Source organism: Pelophylax lessonae (genome assembly GCF_965119305.1).
Source record: "Pelophylax lessonae genome assembly, chromosome: 1".
Lineage (NCBI taxonomy): Eukaryota > Metazoa > Chordata > Amphibia > Anura > Ranidae > Pelophylax > Pelophylax lessonae.
The window spans coordinates 356,953,932-356,970,934 of record NC_138768.1 but is presented as its reverse complement, the minus strand read 5'-3'; positions in this window follow the sequence as shown (position 1 = coordinate 356,970,934).

Here is a 17,003-nt window from a genome sequence, read left to right as displayed (position 1 = left end):
CTGATACCGATACATAGCATCTAGAGATAAATCCTTTCACATTAGCAATACTCTGTATTAGGTTGAATATCAGGGTAGAAGATTGCCTACATATATGGTACTGCTGCCCTGTGTCTTTATGGTGTGCTGTGGTTATAATAAAAAAAACATTGCTTGTGGGAGGTGAAAAGAGATCTGTAAGTCTGAAAATGTCCATAAAGACTCGTTACCAAAAATGTGATGAAGACGGGTCACCCCAAAACACCTCCATCAAGCCTATATTAAAGTTTAGCTAGCTCGGGGTAAGTATTGTTTTCAAAATTGGACTGTACACAGTATATCCCAAAACTTGTTGGAGCTGTTTAGCTTTGATCAAGATTTTTTAAATTTGAATACGTGTGGAGAAACGTTTATTGGATCTAGTAAATGCTAGTGCCTCAAGGCCTTCTCCGCCCTGATGGTATGCAAAATAATTGATAGTGTGTGATCTAGGTTAGAAGAGCTTTCCTCCACTGGTTGTGGAATATCTCACCAGGTGTAGTAGCTGTGCTGCCATTTAATATAACCATGGGTTTGGAAGGTCTAGTCCCCTGTGGGCTAGCTTTTTTCTTCTTCAGACTTAGGTTGATTATCTAGTATGGTATGTTGCAACAGGATTCAGCATCGTGCTACTTTAACAGCAGAAGAAGTATAATAAAATCTAACCAAAATCTAAAGTCAACGTTATATAAATAAAAAATACTTGGTATGAACTTTTTTGATTAAGCTGTCTATTATGAACTATTAAGCTGTCTAAAAGATGAACTGTGAATGTGTTACATTTAAACAAGATAATGGGAAGACTAAATTTTCTTGATGGATTCTAACAACATTTACAAGTTTTTCGAGCTACATTTCAGTAAGAGGAGCACTTGAACTGTAACATTCTGTGAATAAGCATTCTATGGCCATCATGTATTTTTAGTCATTAATGCTCTGAACAGTCAATCTTCATAAACTATTTTAAATAAAACAATGCCTAAAAAGGGCAGAAAAAAAGTCAGGCAATAGTGTGAACAAGAAACATTAAACCAAAGATTATTGTAAATTGTGAACTCTCTTTACGAAGTCAAAACAGTTTTATTATGTATATACTAAACTGGAGAGAAGTGAAATGAGCTTTAAACTTTATGTAGAACAGGGATAGTAGCGTTTAATCAGAACATGTTTTTCAGAAAAGGTTAAAAGTATGTGATAAATGAAAAGATGAGACGCATATGATTCTTTTATTTGCTAGTTTCCTAAATTTCATATCGTTATTTTATTTGAAAATAGAACACAGATAGCAAGATAGGTTTAAAATGCTACTATTCAAAATCTGTGTTACAAAACAGATAAGTAAGTAGCTCAAATGCTATATGAATAGGGTGTTTAATTACTAATAATGTTTTCATCATAAATGTAATTGCCCCAATCCATAAAAAAATATGAATTGGGTCAACCCTTACTTGCTACCAAACTATACAATTTACAAGAATGACAGCAACACAACAGAATATAATCATCACTCAACTTTATTGTTCAGTGCACAAACCACGCTGGTTCCTCCCATTGATGCATATCACCCTATAGGACCTAATCATAGAGGCTGTACATACACACATCATACATCACATCAGAAGGAGACTTTGTGGTTTGTGTGTTGAAAAAAAGTTAAGCAGTGAACATATTTTGGTGTGTAGCTGCTATTTTGTGGAATGTATGCATGCAGGGCAAAATATGGGTTTTGGGGAGCCAGCCACTGAGGTTAAGTACCTTGAAACATAGGCGTGCCCAGGGTAGGATCACTGTTTTGTACATACCATCAGTGTAACTCAGTGACAAGATTACAGTCAGGCTCAGAAGGACCTGAAAACCAAGGCTCCTGCAGTGATCAATAAGCTTTTTCAACTGTACATTAACATCATCACATCAAACTTACCTCATGCCCACCCAACTATATACCATGCATCCTATTGCTACATTCAATTGCACTAGATGTGGGCAATCTGAAGCTGATTTTGTACACCTTATGTGGACCCGCCCAGTGATAAACCCACTCTTTGATTCTGAAAATCACCTTGGCTATGCTCCCCTGCTCTTCCCCTTCTCAAGTGAAGTTGTTAATCAAACCATTTGTAAGCACTGCACATCTTGATAAAACTCTAAGAGAGCAATGCAGCAGACAGGGGAGGGAAGCAAATGTGGGTATGAGTGGGTCAGTGAGTGGGGTTCCAGTAGACTCTGTTCTTTTGCCCTAAATGGGTAATGTAAGAGATACTCTTTACCTTGCTTTAGCCTGAAAATGGGTACCTTCTGCAAAAATGTGTGCTTAAAATGTATGAATGTCTATCATTTATAATATATTTATGTGATTTTTACCACCTGGCAATGTGGCATATGAACAGACATTTTTCATTTTTTTTACTTTGCATCGGTACAAACCACAACAAATAGGCAAATAGCTCCCCTTTGGTCTTTTAAATATATGTGTATGTGTAACATCCACCCAGGTAAGCAGTCACACAAGTGCTTACCCAGGGTATACACCTGTAGTGCTAAGGTTGTGAGGTAGTATAGGTAGTATAGGTTGGTAAGTATACCTTCCTGGCCTGGTGGACCCTCAGGAGACAGTGGCGCTTTGCCCATTGTGGGTCCCTTCTAATGGTCAGAGGTTAGTGTTTTACATTTTGGGGGTGGGGAGTAACTACTATTAAAGTCACATTTTTAGAGACTACCTGTCAAGGTCTTACCTTGCCCTCCTGTCAGCAGCCATCTTGAACATGTGCAGACTGTTGCCTCTTATAAACTCTGATTGCATCATCACCTGTCTGCTGCTTGGGTGTAGCACAGTGATGATGCAGCACACCTGACTAAATCATTCACCTGATGGGTTGCAGTCCTTGCCCTTGCGTTTGGTCTCCAAGGTGCGTCATTGCTAGCTGTCTTCTGTTCTCTGTGTTCCTCCATGTCTGACTAGGCTTGGCTGACGACTCTCTCGACCCTGTATCTGCAGATGACCCGGCATCGGCAGACAACCCGCTTCTGGACTCGACCCCAGTTTGGATGACTACCTGCTTCTGGACTCGACCTAGGCTTGAATGACTACCCGCTTCTGGATCCGACCCTGGCTTGGATGACCACCCACTTCTGGGCTTGACCCCGGCTGTTCCTGATCTCCCTTCTTTCCCTTGCTGTGCGTTTATTGTTGTTTGCTCCAATAAACTGACTTATTTTACCTGCATCTCTGTGTCGTCTGATTTCCTGGCACCCTGACATTACCTTAAAGTAAAACAGAACTTTGAGCATTACAGCAATTATATTTAGGGTAATTTAGTAATTAGCACTTTTGTGGTGGTGACAAGTGTAGTGCTTACCCTCAAAGGAGCCACTGAGAACATAACCAGGTGTCCCGCAGTAGTACAGAAGCTGCCAGTCACACAAGCACAGTCTCACGCACACCGACAATTCAGGCTCAGTCTAGGGGATGTCTTTTTAGCATTTATTGCTAAAGAACTTCAACGGGAGAGGGGGTTTAGGGTCACAGGATGCACCAAACCAATCAATAACAATAATGGGAGGACAATCTTTTCACTAATCCTCTCATAGCAGCTTTTCCTGGAAACAGGGAATGGCCAGTAGAACCCTGCAGCAGCAGTTCAAACAGCCACTTCTGGCACTTAGTTCCCTTCTGGCATTTTCACCAAGGTCCTTACTCACAGTGCCCCAGGAGCTGTATGCCACTTGTCATCTCCTCAGTGATGGAGATAGCAAGTACAATGCCCTCCAGCAAATTCAATTGGCAATCTTTTCCAAGCCTTCAGCCCAGCAGCTGCCGAGGCTTGGAGTTCTTATCTCAGTAAAGCTGCCTCCAGGGGCAATAGCCCCAACCGAAGAAAACTGGAGCCCTCCTTGGATGGAAAAAAATACTCTGGAAAGGCCTCCTAAACATTTATCGCCTTCCCAGCTACCTTCTGGATGCCTCTTTAAAGGGATTGGCTGGGGCATGATACATTTTCACACTGATCATTTAAATTCTCCTTCCCTATACTCTGGAAACTTTTTTTAGAGTCAGGTGGGAGGAATCAAACCATCAGCTTTGGAAACCCTGAACAGACCAAAACAATCAATAAGTGTTCCACTCGCTACAAGGAAGCCAAAAACAAAATGTAGCCTAGGCAGCCTAACTAGAGGAGGGTGCTACAACAGGTAGATATAAAGTCCATTGAAGGAATTCATTGAAGCTCTGAATCTCTAATGGCCTATTCATTGAAATGTAGTGGGGACATTTGTGGTGTTCCACTGTAAAACTATTTTAAGCCTGAGCCTACCTTCTGTGTGCTCATTTATGCTCAAACCACCATTTATTCTAACCCGTACCAATACATTGAGTTAATTTACCAGTAAAGATTAAATATATCTATACTCATGTTCTTATAAGTGTTTGCAGTAACATTCATTCATTCAAGTTTGTCTGAGGTTGTTTCTGTAATCGAGGCTCAAACAGAGAACCCAAATTACCAAGTGTATCCTTTGGGGGTAGCGCTACAATAATTTATATTTGTGGTGGGAATTTTAATTATCCATAATTCCATATCTTATTAGCCAGTTCAAGATTATGGAGTTTATTTATTAAAGCTAGAGAGGGCAAAAATATTTACAATTCTGCAGCGAAACCAATCAGCTTCCAGGTTTTATTGCTAAAGCTTAATTAAACAAGCTGAGGATAGAAGCTGATTGGTTTCTCTACAGAATTGGGACTAACTTTGCCCTCTCTAGTTTTAGTAAATAAACCCCTATGTAACTGCAATCTATACCCTTTGTCTGACACAGGGATTCGAAAAAAGGGCCTGACAGACTAAGAAGCTTAGGCAGGAGCTGTTCTACATCCTGAAGGAATGTGCAAGGGTACTTGCTTGTTGGATAGTCTTCCAGTTGTGATAAAATGCCTCCTGATGACAGTAGTCCAAACCATGAAAGTGGAAACGGAATGCAGATTCTTTGAAGAACACTAAACCCTTGTAGTGTCTGTTTCTCCAGGGGCTTGGCCTGATCACTTTCAATGGCAAATGGACAGCAAGTGCTAAGAACTCTGAAAACTTCAAGTAATAGTATCCTTACATAGGATGGCAAGTGCCTAGCTGCGGGGCCAGCAAATCCTGTTAATAGGCACTTTGTACTTATGCAGCATAGACAATTTTGATTAGGATGTCTTGAGCTACAAGATTGTTGCTGGTAAAATCCTGTCTATTTATCTGCTAATGAACATATGGAGTGCAGTATCATCCTCCTCAATCTGAAATACAGAATGCTGCATAGATTTCTTTTTGCACTTATTTCTGAGGTTTGCTTGGGAACATTTTTGTTAGAATATCTGAATAAAGTGAAGGATGAAAAATTGAAAGCCAAAATCTGCTGAATGAGCCAGATGAAAGGTGAACTGCTGAAAGAGACAATAAAATGTGACATCTGAATGGCTGCTATGGATAATAGGAACACATCTTCTTTAGCAGCCTCGGTAACAGTGGAAATAGCCGTATTTTCTGCTTTGATTGGTTGGTGTCAATTATAAATATCTAGGATGATAGTGTAGAATATCAACAAATCTATCTATTAGAAAAACTGGTGTAAACCATGGGAAACAGGACAGTCTTTATATAGAGATCAAGGCATTTCATAGATATGTTACCTAGGTAGCAGCCTTTTATCTGATCACAGTTTATGATATGACATGAAATGTCAGGGGAATGCTGAGTTCTGAAGGGATTACAGAACATTGCCATCTTAAGATAGCTAAGAGGCTAGGCATACTGCAAGCTAGAAACCTGTTTCTGTATCAGTTGATAGCAATAAACCATTTAAAAAAAAGTTACTAAACCTCAGACAAGCTTTCTTTATAGCGTACAAGTAAACAAATGCAAATCAGGCCACAAACAATACAGTCAATGCAGGGATATATCAATTTACACAAGGTTTTACTCTACAATGTTAAGCTTTTTTCCCTATCTCCCTGCATTAAGCTTAAATGCAACTTACAATGTGGAGTATATTATTTATAACACTTTGTCTTAATAGAGCCATATCCATCTATTTGTTAACATAGAGAGGTAAAGTATATGCAGCCAGTAATTTGAATCTATCAACAGATAGCCATAAACAATATGCTTCTAAGAAATTGTGTAATGTATGATGCTAGCGAAGCTTTGGTGAGACATGCACGGTAATAAATATAAGAGCACACAGAACCTGATGGATGTAGTACATCAGTCCATTGTTTGTGCTGTGGTAACATGCCAGCATACCCAGAATGTACCACCATAAAAGGCTTTTGCTATAACTGCAAGAGCTGAAGTCCATTGGCAAAGTGTACATTCACAGTTCATTTTTGCAAAGAAAATGTAGCTTTTTATTTTATATCTTAAACATACTGAATTATTTATTTTCAGAATTATGTTTTCTTTAAGGCCCCATGCACACGGGACGTTTTTAACGCCACTGTAAGCAGCGTCAGGCGTTTTCTTTCTGCAGCCTAAAAACGCCCCTCCATGTTATTCTATGGCCTCATGCACACTCAGACGTTTTTGAGCTGTAAGTGGCTTAGGCGTTTTTAGGCTGCAACAAGAACCCACCACCTGCGCGTTCTGAGGACCAGCGTTACAGCGTTAAAAACGCCTGACGCTGCTAAAAGCTGAATAACTTTGCTATAACGTTGCTTAACGTGCGTTAAGCCACGTTATACGTTTTTTTTTCTTCCATTCAAAATCAATGGTTCCCTATGGGAGCCTATTGATTTGAATGGAGGTCGCACCGCAACACCGCAAGTCGGATCCGACTTGCGGGGTGACTTGCGCTGTGGGAATCTTGAGGGGGAACTCCACGCCAAAATGGGAAAAAAACGGCGTGGGGTCCCCCCAAGGTTCCAAACCAGGCCCTTCGGGTCTGTTATGGAATTTGAGGGTAGCCCCATGCCGAAAAAACGGCGTGGGGTCCCCCCCAAAATCCATATCAGACCCTTATCCGAGCATGCAGCCCGGCAGGCCAGGAAAGGGGAGGGGACGAGCGAGCGGCCCCACCCCCCCTGGACCACACCAGGCCACATGCCCTCAACATGGGGGGGTGTTGGTGCTTTGGGGCAGGGGGAGCTCTGCACCCCCCACCTCAAAGAACCTTGCCCCCATGTTGATGAGGACAAGGGCCTCATCCCCACAACCCTGGCCGGTGGTTGTGGGGGTCTGCGGGCAGGGGGCTCATCGGAATCTGGAAGCCCCCTTTAACAAGGGGGCCCCCCAGATCCCGGACCCCCTCCCTATGTGAATGGGTATGGGGTACACTGTACCCCTACCCATTCACCCCATAAAAGGCAGTGTATGGAAATAACGACAAGAGACATTTTGGAAAGTTTATTAAAAATCTTCATCCGACTCTTCTTGTCTTTTCCTCTCCGGGGTCTTCTGCTCTTTTGCTGTCCGCCCTTCTTGTCTTCTCCTCTCCGGGGTCTTCTCCTCTCCAGGGTCTTCTGCTCTTTTGCTGTCCGCCCTTCTTGTCTTCTCCTCTCCGGGGTCTTCTGCTCTTTTGCTGTCCCCCTCTTCTTGTGTTCTTCTCTCCGGGGTCTTCTGCTGTCCCCTCTTCTGCTGCCCTCTCTTCTTTTCTTCTCCGGTCTTCTGCTCTTTTGCTGTCGGCTGTCTTCTTCCTCCGGTCCTCCTCCGACGACGTCTCCGCTGATTATGCCTATCTCCGGTCTCTTCAGCTTATTATATAGCCATTAGGGGCGTGGCCCCGATGACGTCATCTGGAGGCCCTGCCCCTCATGTCACAGATGACGTCATATGTGACATGATGGGGCGGGGCCTCCAGATGACGTCATCGGGGCCACGCCCCTAATGGCTATATAATAAGCTGAAGAGACCGGAGATAGGCATAATCAGCGGAGACGTCGTCGTCGGAGGACCGGAGGAAGAAGACAGCCGACAGCCGACAGCAAAAGAGCAAAAGAGCAGAAGACCGGAGAAGAAAAGAAGAGAGGACAGCAGAAGAGGGGACAGCAGAAGACCCCAGAGAGAAGAACACAAGAAGAGGGGGACAGCAAAAGAGCAGAAGACCCCGGAGAGGAGAAGACAAGAAGGGCGGACAGCAAAAGAGCAGAAGACCCTGGAGAGGAGAAGACCCCGGAGAGGAGAAGACAAGAAGGGCGGACAGCAAAAGAGCAGAAGACCCCGGAGAAGACCCCGGAGAGGAGAAGACAAGAAGGGCGGACAGCAAAAGAGCAGAAGACCCCGGAGAAGACCCCGGAGAGGAGAAGACAAGAAGAGTCGGATGAAGATTTTTAATAAACTTTCCAAAACGTCTCTTGTCGTTATTTCCATACACTGCCTTTTATGGGGTGAATGGGTAGGGGTACAGTGTACCCCATACCCATTCACATAGGGAGGGGGTCCGGGATCTGGGGGGCCCCCTTGTTAAAGGGGGCTTCCAGATTCCGATGAGCCCCCTGCCCGCAGACCCCCACAACCACCGGCCAGGGTTGTGGGGATGAGGCCCTTGTCCTCATCAACATGGGGGCAAGGTGCTTTGAGGTGGGGGGTGCAGAGCTCCCCCTGCCCCAAAGCACCAACACCCCCCCATGTTGAGGGCATGTGGCCTGGTGTGGTCCAGGGGGGGTGGGGCCGCTCGCTCGTCCCCTCCCCTTTCCTGGCCTGCCGGGCTGCATGCTCGGATAAGGGTCTGGTATGGATTTTGGGGGGGACCCCACGCCGTTTTTTCGGCATGGGGCTACCCTCAAATTCCATAACAGACCCGAAGGGCCTGGTTTGGAACCCTGGGGGGGACCCCCACGCCGTCTTTTTCCCATTTTGGCGTGGAGTTCCCCCTCAAGATTCTCACAGCGCAAGTCGGATCCGACTTGCGGTGTTGCGGTGCGACCTCCATTCAAATCAATAGGCTCCCATAGGGAACCATTGATTTTGAATGGAAGAAAAAAAAACGCTGCTAAAAGCAACGTGGCAAAACGTGCAATAACGCCAATGGAAAAAGCTACTGAAAGCACGTTTTTACAGCTGCTTTTTCCGGCGTCAGAACTAACTTTGACGTACGTTTTTTCTAACGCCCCGTGTGCATGGGGCCTTAGTAAGCACAATTGAACATTATTATGACATGCCACCTTAAAAGTAGTTGCCCAAAATATACCTTATTTACTAAACTCTTTGACTGTTGTAATCTATGGATATGTATTTTAAATAAAACAATGTGCTGTAAATTTACAAAGATTTGCTGCAAAGGCACACAAAATGCAATGTAATTATTTAAAATGAGCTAAAAGACCACAAAAAAAAAAAAGATTAAAATGCATGAAAAATTAATGAATATACTAAACAACTATTACCTGAGAAGCTGAATCAAACACTCACGATGTGATGGTAATCACTCATGACCTGAATGTTTACGGAAAAATATTTACTTTTTCAGAATACTTTTTTTGGTTGCACTGAGATATTGTATGTGTGCAGTATATTGCTTTTATTCAGTTGGGTTTTCTATTGAGCTGGTGGATACCAGTCTTGGCCTCGTGACACTGTAATCTGGAATGTAGGAAATTGGCATAACTGTTTTAGTGGTGAACAAGGGCATTCTACAATATGTGGCTTTGGCTTGGTTTACTAAAACCAATTATCAGGAAGTTCATGGCTAGATTGTGACACTGCAGCCCTTCAGCAACTATTATCACAACAACGATGGTGTGGCTTCAATATGTTCACTGTTATAGTTCTCTGAAACCTTTAGAATTATTAAAGTGATACTAAACATTGGCCTAAAACAAAAATAAATGCATTACTTACCTACTCTGTGCAGCGGTATTGCATTGGGCTGTCCCTTACCTCCTCTTTGGCAATCGCCTGTCGGCTCTGTTTACTCCTTTTTTCTCTGGGTGCCTCCATTGAAAGCTGGGTGCTAAGTGGGCACCTGTGCACGTGTGTCACATACCTAGTCTGAGGGAGGAGTGCTGAAAGTACCCCTGAAAGTAATACAGTAGATGCAGTGCCCAAAGAAGCACGGGTTGCCAGCTGTGGTAATCTGAAGAGCTGAGGAGATGATCACCGGGTAATGGCAGGAACAAGCAGGATGCACTGCAGGGAAGGTGTCCCTCAGCAGTCCCAGGCGTATTTGGCAGCAGGTCAAGACATGAAACAGGATTTGGAGCCAGGCCAGGGGTCATACAGGGTCAATCAGTCAGGAGCAGAGGCAGATAGCAGAAAAAGGAACAAGCCGGGTCATACAAAGGTAATTAGATAGTCAGTAGTACAAGCCAGGGATGGAAATAAGACAGGTCAGAGACAAGCGTGTGGGATGTGCTTTTATTAGAGGAAGGCATTGATCTATGTTCCTGCTTTGCAGGAACACAGGATCAATGCCTTTCCCACTGACAGAATGGCAATCTGTCTTGTTTACATAAGCAGATCGTCATTCTTGCTCTCTGCCTAATGATCATCAGGTGCTGGCAGACATCGAGTCCGCGGTACCCGCAGATCAGCTCCTGCTGGGTTTAATGACAACAGGAGCGGGTCGCCGGGGACACGCATGACCTGGAAGTGTTAGATCACGTACTATCTACGTGATCTGGTGCAGAGCGGCCGCCCTGCAACAGTATATGTACGGAGGGTGGATCTCAAGTGGTTAAAGCGTAACTCCACTTTTGGTAATCTCTGTATATTCCAGGGATTTTAACAAACTTTGTTGAAGATTTCTACCTTTTATTATTCTGAAGAAATCATTGTTTGTTCCTCTTTGCCTCTGTGCTGAGTGGGTCGAATGGGAGTGGTTTCATAATTATCTATCAGCTGTGGCAGCTGCAGAGCACTAATGAGGAAATCTGTTGGGCCTGCATCCTTTGCACGTGTTCCTATTGGGAAAATCTCATCAAAAATGACATTTTTGTTGCAGGGGATGCCAGAAATCTGACTTGTATGTTAGGCAGACTTCTGGGAAAATTGGTGAGCCAATCACACAAGCAGGAAATGATGTTTCTGGGGTGTGGTCAGTACACATTTTGTGTACAGGAATGCTCCAGGTAGCCATATTGCATTGCATTTTCAGAACATCCCAACAGCTGCAGATTGAAAAGGAAAAGTAACATTCAAATACAATATGATTTGTGTCGCAATTGTATACACTATTTGCTTTTTTCTTTATTTGCTATTTTTTTCCCCACAAAAGTGGAATTACCCTTTAAAGGCCATTGAAATCAATATTAGAATTTGATAATATGTGATAGAATGTTCAAATTATGTTACTGTCAAGTCAGTATAACTGCGTTTTTATTTGAAATGTAAACTTGAACGTACCACTAAGAATATTAGACTTAGCCAGTCATTAACTATTAAGTTATTACTGAGGCAGATGAATACAAGGGTGATCAGATTTGGCAATTTTACGCTAAATGTAATGGCGTTAAAGTTCAACAATACTGAAGTAGGTTCATTATAATATTGATTGGACCAGGAAGTGAGTTTTCCACTGTAAGTAAATAGCTGACCGATGCTGAAGACTCCCTAATGTCATGAATGAGCTGGCACTCTGCATTTTCCCAAATAAGCAGCAGAAAACCACAAAGGAGTTTAATTAAAAGTAAATTACAATGCAACAGTGTGGACACTTGTTTTATACATTTTACAATTACAATCAAAGAAGCTGTATGGGAACATCATTGTTAGCAATGCAACGTTATACAGTTTTGAAGAATATTTGCAAAAATCTACATTTGAATGAAATGAAAACATTTAATGTGTAATTATGCAACCTTGTCATCATACAAAGAAACTGCCTAATTTTTATGCATCTTAAGTTTTTGTTCTCAAAAGGAAAAACATCATTAAAACTGCCACAGAACAATGAATCCTAATAGGTACTAATGCAATTTTTAGTTGAGATAATTATTGCTTAAAATAATCTGAATGTATTTAGTGATTTGCTTGGAAAAAAGGGGAATTCAGTGAGGTGAAGTTTGTTGTCAGACTGATAACTGCATAAAATGTGTACACATTATGATCTTTAAAAGAGGTTTTTGAGTTTCAGTCACAAGATACCTAGCAGCCTCACATCCTGTTCTGCAAATAATAAAACTTGCTCTGCCTCATTCGAAAAAAAAATAATAATTTATCACAACTCCTGATTTTTTTTTGTAATGACTTACTATCTTTGTTTTCTTAAAAATGTCATTCTAGATGTATTGGTTTGTAAAAGGAACATGAAGCTGAGGAAAGGAAATATTGGGAGCTCAAGTATACAGTTCTTTTATTGTAAATCGTGTGCACAGCTTTACAACACTGAGAGAGAGCAAGCTGAAGTTGAAGCTTACATTGAGGGATCCAGCCCATTGCCATCCACCCTGATGGTTGCAGATGGGAACTTTTTAAAACTGTATAGCAAGTTTGCCAACTATTCGTAAATGTATAGACAGTCCGTAAATTTTAACCATTAACAGGCTGTCCATAAATATCCATTCACGAAAAGTGGCCTTCTGTACGATGACATTCGGCCATCTCCAATGCTCATGCTCATTGAAGTGGCAAATTGGGTCTTCGCCCATGCGCACTGGCCATTTCCCTTATGTCATCATGCGTGGTGCTCGGGATTCATAAAACCTTGCCCTTGTTTCTCCATTTCCATCCGGACTTTGAGAAAGAAGGATCCCCCTAAACTACTGCCACCACTGAAATTATTTTGGGCATTTTGTGTGTGCACTAAGTTCAGTTTGAGAGTGCCAAAGTCCATGCCTCTTGCTTGCATAACTCTGCTGACACAAAGGAGTCCACATGTATGTGATTGTGAATTCGTACTACTACACTACTGGCCCCCCTCCCTTTTTGTTTTTGTGGTAATAGGTTGGGTTTCCTGGCCCTGCCTGGACTGTGGACTTAATCAAATGAGCTCCTATACCAAGGGTCTTCAAACTATGGCCCTCCAGCTGTTCAGGAACTGCAATTCGCATCATGCCTAGTCATGTCTGTGAATGTCAGAGTTTTACAATGCCTCATGGGATGTGTAGTTTAGCAACAGCTGGAGGGCCGTAGTTTGAGGATACCATGGTGCCACTACTGCTGCTACCCAAGAAGTGCCGCCTGCCTGCATGCCGTGATGTGCTGAGCATGTTGCAATTCCTGAGAAGCATTTCCTTCATCACGGTAAGCAAATATATAATTTGCTGTAGTGTGTCAACAAATGATCTGCTCTAGTGAGTTTCATTGTGTTCTTCTCTCCGTATTTGTTTTTAAGGACTAACCTGTCTGCTTCAGCTCTGGTCACTCAGGACACTTGCCTGAGTAACTCTGCTTGCACAAGACCCAGAATCAGTATGTATGCTAGTACTACCCAGCCATTGAGATTACTTTGGTCATTTTGTGTGCACTAAGTTCAGTTTAAGAGCGCAAAAGGCCACACCACCTGCCTTCCTTACTCTGCTGGCACAGGCCACATGATGCATAATAAAAATGTAAAAGAATGTGTACTACTACTACTACACTACTTTCACCACTGAGATTATTTTGAACATTTTGTTTTCAGTTTGAGAATTCCAAAAGCCCCTCTGCTTGCCTGCCTAACTCTGCTGATACAGGTGGGGCCACATATATGTGATTAGTAATGTATACTACTACACTACTACTACACTACTACACTACTGGCACCACTGAAATTATTTTGGGCATCTTGTGTGCACTATGTTCAGTTTCTTTGGCCAGTCAGGTGGGAGGTGAAAGATAAAAGCAAAGATAAAAGTGGCTACTGGCCCTGGCCAAGTGACCACTGTCATGTTTGCTTCTCTCCCTAACCCCACCCCCCCTTTTGTTTTTGTGGTGATAGGTTGGATTTCCCGGTCCTGCCTGGACTGTGGACTCCGAATCATGCCAGATCCTATACCACAGGGCCACCACTGCAGCCACCCAAGAAGTACCACTTTCCTGCCGTGCCTGCCTGTTGCAACTCCTGCGGAAGCATTTCATTGGCTTCATCACGATAAGCAAATATATGATTTGCTGTAGTGTCAGCAAATGATAGGCTCTAGTGAGTCTCATAGTGTTCTTCTCTCTTTCTTTGTGCTTTAGGGCTACCCTGTCTGCTCCAGCTCCGCTAGTTCAGCATGCTTGCCTGCGTAACTCTGCTCACACAAGGCACACAATCTGTATGTATGCTAATACTACTCTGCCACTGACATTTTTGGGGCTTTTTATGCACTCTAAATTCAGTTTGAGAGAGTGCCTAACTCGTCTGCTGGCACAGGCCACATGTATGTGAATGTGTACTACTACTACACTACTGCCGACACTGAGATTATTTTGGGTATTTTCTGTGCACTAAGTTCAGTTTGAGAGCACAAAAAGGTTCTCACTGTGAAACCTTCACATGGGGGCACCTATTTCAGTGAAAGCAGTTTGACTTCTGAAAATTTTGGTTACATTTACGGCCACTCTGGGCCTAGATGGTTTTATATGCATTTCTTGACGTAGTTTTCACTGGAACAGGTGGTGAAGGTGTTCTTTACATGGGAACACCTGTTCAACTGAAAACTGCTGCAAGTTCCTTTAACAAATTGTTATTTGAACAATGCATTATTATTACTGTCTCTTTAGTAACTGCTATGTCAGTTTTTTATTATGTCTCTGTGCTCCAGCTCAGGAGATTAACCCTTGCCCTGTTTACCATTCCATCGAAATTTCCTCCCCCCAGTGCTTTCTATTGGCTAAACAAAAATGCCTGGAGCTGTAAAACAGTTATAATACACTTGTAATACGCTTCTAAAAACGCTCAAAAAAAAAACCTGAAAGTCACTCTGTCCAGGTGTGAACGGAGCCTAATGGAATACCATTATACTCCACGGCCTTTGAATGATCAGTCTTGTGTTTGCAGTACATTTCAGTGCAGAGACAAATTTAGCTTGGTGCCCAGCAATGTTTAAAATACACTTAGCCTGCAGTTTTGTACCTTAACATCAGCCTTCTAATCTTTTCATAATTCATAGTATAAAGACACTTCATTATTCTTTTTAATTGTTTAAAGCTAGTTCTGAATTGTCTGATGGATCTAAGTTTATACCTATGACTTTTCTTTTTCAATGACTTGCAGTAAGCAAGATTTTTTACTCTCTCTTATTATAATTATATATTTTTTTCCCCCGAAAATGATTCATGTGTGAAATCTTTCTAATTTATATTTTACTGAGAAAGCTGCTCCATGCAGATATACAATTTTCTGAGCTGATATTTTAAACAGATGACTCTGGATATTGTTCAGCATAATAGCGCTGTAAATTACATGTTGCCTGAATATTTTTCTGGAAGTTTTATTACCATTTTGTACTCTTCTTGGATACCTATAAAAAGTATTCTTTATAATCTCCCTCTGTTTACATTGCTTCAGAGGATGTTCCATTAAATGTATAGTACATGCAGCGCACTGACAACCACTGATTTATGATAAATTTACTTCACTGTTTAGAGATTTCTAGCAGATCTACTCTCTGTTGTCTATTTCGAGTATAAAAAGCCAAACTGAACTTTCAGTTGAAATCAGTTAGCTACATTATAGGTGAATCAAAAGTCTTGCAGTTCCCTTTCCCCTGCCAGCATGTTGCAGAAAAGGACCCCTGCTTTCTGTATGAAAGCAGGGGTCTCTCTGCAGAGGTCAAACACCCCACCTGCTGATTCAGAGCTAGAGTTCTCCAATTAGCAGGAAGCATGAGCATTGCTGATTGGAGAGATCTAGCTCTGACTAGGCTAGAAGCATGTTGGACCTCTGCAGAGAGACCACTGTTTCCACACAGGGAAGAAGGGTCCTTATTTACAGCAGGCTGAAAGGGCAAAATGGTTCTCTACTCAGACTTTGGCTGCTGGTACTGTAAGACCTAGCACATCTTTTGTATTGATGGATCTGGGTGGTTCTTAGCTATTTTTAACTGAAGCAATGTTGTGCACCAGTCCATAGCACCAGATAGAACTATCAGATATTAAAAGGCAAATTCACACTTGCTTTGCTCCCTGAAGAGCGATCCATGTTGCAGCCCCCTCAAATGCTGGACTACCGTACTGCAGCTGCATGCAATTGCGGGATGGTTGCCCCTGAATGGGTTGTGTTCGACAGGTGGTAATGCCTGCCAAACACAACGGTGGCAGAATTTCTGCAGCAGCTGCAAAACAAAGCATCATGACCGAGGCATGTACCCCTGCTCGGCCCCTGGCTTCTCAGCTAAAGTCAGAGGAGAGTGAGGGCTCATCCATGGTGTTTTACCCCCCTCACCCCCAAGTGTAAAAGACTTGTTAAAGCCAAACTGACCTCAGGAGCAGTGCCTTCTGATTCCCCCTGTATTGAATTGTATTGTAACTAAACTGTCTGCCCTAACATTGTAAAGCGCTGTGCAAACTGTTGGCACTATAAAAAATCCTGTATAAAGATAATTTAAATATTGAAAGCTGTTGATTTCAAAATTTAAAAAAAATTAATTTGAAATTACAAATCAAGGTCAAGCTTTAAAGAGATTTCTTCTTTTCTGAGGGACACAAAAAGCCTTTCACACCTCCTGTTATGTTCTTGGGCAATCAACATCTGATTTGACATATACTTTAACAAAATACTATAGTAATTGAATTAACCTCCCTGGCGGTATGATTCTTTTGGATTTTAGGTGCTGAAAGCGGTACCATTATTTTGCATGTAATTCTTGTGAATGAGCAGCCCAAACCAACTGTATACATTTATTATATATGTATTATATATATATATATATATATGTATGTATACATATATTATATATATATATATATATATACAGTTGGTTTGGGCTGCTCATTCACAAGAATTATTTATATATATATATATATATATATATACGTGTGTATATATATATGTATATATATATATATATATATACATATATTTACATAAAAAGTACAGTAAAACTGCAGGAAAGGACACTGGGGGGCAATGTAATGTGATTTTTTTATTTTGAATGGTATTAGTGTGTT